The sequence below is a fragment of the Octopus bimaculoides genome, chromosome 18 (assembly GCF_001194135.2).
Source record: "Octopus bimaculoides isolate UCB-OBI-ISO-001 chromosome 18, ASM119413v2, whole genome shotgun sequence".
Lineage (NCBI taxonomy): Eukaryota > Metazoa > Mollusca > Cephalopoda > Octopoda > Octopodidae > Octopus > Octopus bimaculoides.
The window spans coordinates 49,396,088-49,401,054 of record NC_068998.1 but is presented as its reverse complement, the minus strand read 5'-3'; the positions used below and the strand labels follow the sequence as shown (position 1 = coordinate 49,401,054).

General features: G+C 32.4%; 1 protein-coding gene across 7 annotated transcripts in view; it reads right to left on the bottom strand.

The window, feature by feature from the left end:
- Window positions 1-375: 375 nt before the first annotated feature.
- LOC128249821 (uncharacterized) overlaps window positions 376-4,967 on the bottom strand; it is a 20,744-nt gene continuing 16,152 nt past the window's right edge. For 4 of the 7 annotated variants that reach the window (XR_008265944.1, XR_008265942.1, XR_008265947.1 and 1 more), the window contains 4 exons: window positions 3,809-3,899; window positions 2,032-2,127; window positions 956-1,054; window positions 376-459 (listed from right to left, as the gene is read on the bottom strand). The gene's annotated coding sequence lies outside the window, so the exon portion shown is untranslated. Of the gene's footprint in view, window positions 460-955; window positions 1,055-2,031; window positions 2,128-3,363; window positions 3,419-3,808; window positions 3,900-4,967 lie in introns of all 7 variants that reach the window. The other 3 variants (XR_008265945.1, XR_008265946.1, XR_008265943.1) reach the window with 3 other exon arrangements.

The window sequence follows — 4,967 nt, the reverse complement described above, 5'->3', positions numbered from 1 at the left end:
TAGTTATAGGTATACAGTACCTACTACAAGATGCTTAAAATGGAATAATGTTAAACCACCGCATTTTTATAATTAGCAGCAGAATTGGATATAGAATATTCTTTATATCCGGCTATGCTTAGAGCTTCGTTATGGTAATGAGCGCCGTGTTAAAAAATTTGCTCGTTATATATCATTTTCCTTTTCAAGGGATTATCGCCAAAACTGACGTTATTAAGGGTTACTGAAATCTCACATTGTAAGATTAAAATAATGCCATTTGTGCGTGAAGCAGGTAAGAATCATCTTTATTTTTTTTTTAATTGATCCTAGAATTAATTTCGGAGATACAAAATTTATAATCTATAAAAACTAAAGAATAACACAAATTGATAATTACAATAAATGTTTTTGTATTTATTTGAAATGGCGTAAATAATATAAACACTCCTGGAGTAGAGAATAACGTGTAGAGCATCCCTGTAAAGAGAATAAAAGATTTATTTTTGCATACATTTATACTGAAGATAGTGCTATTCTATGTTGGTTATTGCTATTATATTCATGTATAGGTGAGTAATATTAATGTGCGTATATTACAGACATTCTGAATTTCTAAATGAAATTATATATTTCCTATTGCAATAATACAATGTAGTATAAGTGATAACGAATAAATATGTGTATATACATTGCCACACTGCTTTAGACAATTTCAATTTCATTTTCTCCTACATTGTGGATTTTGCAACTACATGTTCCGAATAAATATCATAGAGCGATTTTTAGTTTTAACACATTTCTAGAATTCTGATACGTAAAAACTAACACATGCTTTTTCCTTCCAAAATCAGTTTCTATGGAATGAAAATTGACAATAGTTAAATATGAACTAACTTTATTAAGTAACTGTTCTAATATTGAACATTAACAGTATTTTCTCCTAAAAATCACAGGGTTACAGAAAGTATCTTACCTGACAATTATTCTCATCAGTGCGGTAGATAACTGTATCCTACACAACATTTGAATAGCATTAGGATTTAGTGAATATATATTGTGTGGCCTTCATAACCTGGATATATTATTTCAGAAGAAATGAAAATATTAAACTTCTTGGATTATTAACAATTATAAAGTGATACAATATATGACGAATTATATTATTGTGCTTTATGAATTTATGAATTAGTGAATGTTACAGATATGACAGTGTATTGACTAAACGTATAACTGAACAGATTTCAGGATGAGTAACACTGTGTAGCGGTTGCGCATGGGACTTTTACAAAAAGAGCGACTCGGTTTAGAACCCTTGTATTTGCTATTGATACTAATCTGAAATATGTATTATCACTTTTAATGTTAGGAATTATATGTAACTGCAAATTAGATAACGGTAAAACCTGGTTAAAAATTGTTCGTGTCTTTATGGAGTACGAGCGGTTAACCGGTTTCCATGGCGTATAAGCGATCGATATGAAAACGATCACTCTGAACAGGAGGACCTCCATATCAGGGTGAGTAATTAAAAAAGCATGAACAGGATCTAGATGAAAGTAAATGCTTTACTGAAGAATACAAGAAAACGCCCAGTCTGGGAATCGAAGCAACGTGAGTTCAAATCTCTAGTTACACCACCAAACTTCGCCTGAAGTGCGTGAGCTAATCAGGCAATAACGAAATAAACCGATTTCTCAAAGACTTATAATAGAAGAAGTAAATGCTTATAGGGCTGAAACGAATCATTTTAGTTAAAATCAATTTCATTTCAGCCCAAAAGGTTGGGTGTGTAATATAGCTCATGGTAAATTTTGCTATGGGAGATGAAATCATTAGAACGTAATGAAAATGGCTGTTGTATATTTTTCATCTCGCCGCTTTCTTGGTTTAAGTTCTTTTGAAGGCCTCAATGCGATTAAATTCTTTCACTCAAAATCGATAGAACTTATGCTTACATTGAAACAATGATGGATGATTTAGCAATGGTTTGTATTCTCTTCACATACATGTCTTACAAATAAAATCGTAATAATAAAAAAGAAAACTTACCACACACTCTGCATTGGACTTAAAAAATGCATAACACCGAAATATCTTTCCATTGGTGCATTGTATAAACTTCCTGTAGCCCCTGCAGTATAAACACTAATCACAAAATTTCATTTGTAAAACTAACATTCAATTTTCTTGTGTTATTACGTTTTAAATATTGAAAACAATAGCAGTGGGTAATGAATTGGCGTATATTGTGTCCAGAGCTATCGTGTTCAATCTTAGAAGAAAATATATAGGCAAGTAATTCTATCATCAAATCTCTACGGATAATATCTTTAAATCGTTTGTTATTACTAATTATTTTTTTTTTAATTATAAAGATAAGGCAAAGGCAACCCTAGCAGTAGAAATTAGGAATGAAGTAGAAACAGGTCCATCGACGTAGCTAATCAACATTCAAATTTGAGATAGGATTCAAACAGATACATTTGTTTCGTATGCTCACATGAAATGTTTAAGACATTAAACATCAGCGGTCGATTTGCTGAAAACATGTTTAGGACACTTCGACATCAAGTTGGTTGGACGAAAAAATCCAGTAGAATAACGTCCACGGTCAGTAAATCTCTCAGGGTTAGAATAGAATTTTTACGGGGAATTTTAAAAGCTAAATTTTACAGTACAAATCTGGCATTAGACATCTACCGCAAAAAAATGAAAAAAAAACAAAAAAAAACAATTGGTGTTCGGAAAAAAAGAAACGAGATGAGACGATGGGCTTGGAGAAAACATGAGAAAGAACGGGATAATGATAAAAGAAAAAGGTGCAGTTCTATATTTAAGAGGTGAGGAATTATGTACATTGTTTACATTATTTACATTTGACGGATATTTGTCCTCGTCTTGTTTGCTGTTAACACAACATTTCGGCTGATATACCCTCCAGCCTTCAACAGGTGACTTGAGGAAATTTCGAACATGGTTTCTCATTCCTAAGGTATTTTTCGATGTCATTATTATCATAATTATTATTACTATGCGACCATGCGATAGAGAATAGGAAGCTGGACATAGTCTTAATTTAGAAAGAAAACAAACTATTCTAGATCATAGATACAGCATGCCCAGCTGACAACGAGGTATGTGATAAGAAAGAAAGAAAAGTCGAGAGATATGACAGGTTAGCTTGGGAAAAGCAGTTGTGGCCGATGAAAAAGGTAGCAGTAGTACCAATCATTGTCGGAGCCCTGGAAACAGTGAGTAAAAATCTCGAGAAGTACGTGGAACAAATAGGGGCTGCAGTAAATGTGGAGCACTTGCAGAAAACGGAACTGCTTGGAACCGCTCGAATACTCTGAAAGGTGCTCGAAAAATAAGAGGTGTTACCTGATTTCACTGGTAATGAACAGCTGATACTGTAGTACATCTCCAGCCTTAGAAGCTGTGCAAAAGCAATAATAATAATAATAATAATAATAATAATAATAATAATAATAATGATAATAATAACAACATCGAAAAATGCATTACGAATGAGAATCCGGGTTAGAAATTTCCACAAGACACCTAATGAAGTCTGGAGGGTATATCAGCCGAAACCTTGTGTTAAAAACAAACAAGACGAGGACAAATGACCGCCAAATGTAAATAATGTAAAGGAAAATGTGGTGTAAGAAAAAGAAAATAATAAAATAGTTGTTATCTTTGAACCACTTCAAATGAAGAATATGTGTATGCGTGTTCGTGTGACTATTGTTTATTAATTATTGTGTGTTTCTGGGAAAGAGCTTTAGTGCTGTAATGCGGTAAGTATGAATAAGACAATACATACCGGCAGCTCGGGTCAATCATAGTATATGGTCGAACCAACCCACCGCAATGATGCTTTCCATAATGATCACATTTATCCATTACAGCTACACCTAGAAATAGGAAGTTCACCTTTTAGATTTACATACTTTTGGGCATTAAGTTTACTTCGAAAAAAATATTTTACACAAAATCCATCGAAAAATAAGTCAACAAAAGTTTGTATTCTTTACTCCGAGAGTTTCATGGAGTGACGAATACATAAGATTATATTGTGTAAACTAGAATTGATTTATAATACTTGGGTTTAACAGAAACCATTGAGAAACTAGTGTAAAGCTGGATTCCTTAGGTCGATTAATAATGGCGATGTTTAAACTCTGATATACAAACTCTAAAGTAACCAACGTTTTTAGATCAAAGAATACTTATCTGTACCACATTCTATCACCAACCTTCATATGCATTCCAGATTAATCAGGCATAGTTGCTAATAATTTATTCTCCACATGTTTGAGAAGGATAATTATATTGTTCGGAACATATCGCTTATACCTACGTGCACTTGCATACATATATATATATATATATATATATATATATATATGTACGTATGTATGTATGTATGTATGTATGTATGTATGTGTAGGTGTGTGTGAGTATGCATATGTATACAAAACACACCATAGGAGCTATGAGGGGTGACTGTACTAATGCAGACAACTGATATGATTAGGATTACGGTAGTCTTTTTATATGTTAATAGGTATAGTCTGAAATAAATTAAGTTTATCTGATTGTATTCATATATATGGAACGCATTATAAACTTCAATTGTTTATTCACAAAGCAATACAAATATAGAAGGATAGGTCATGAGGTCAACATGCAAGCATAATTACTTACACAATAAGATTATAAACACATGAACATGGCTGAGAAACGGCCACAATCCTAAAGCTGCCAAGTGGTTAAATAAATATATACAGCTTTCATACTTCGTAGAATAGTTTCCTCGATTCAGTTTTATTGATCTTAGCTGCATCGAAACTCTATGCTACTCAGTAGTGGATAACTATGTGGGCTGCTAACCGAGTTCTTTAGAGGAACTTTCTGTAAGAGCCACATTTTTATATAATATATATATATATATATATATATATATATATATATATATATAT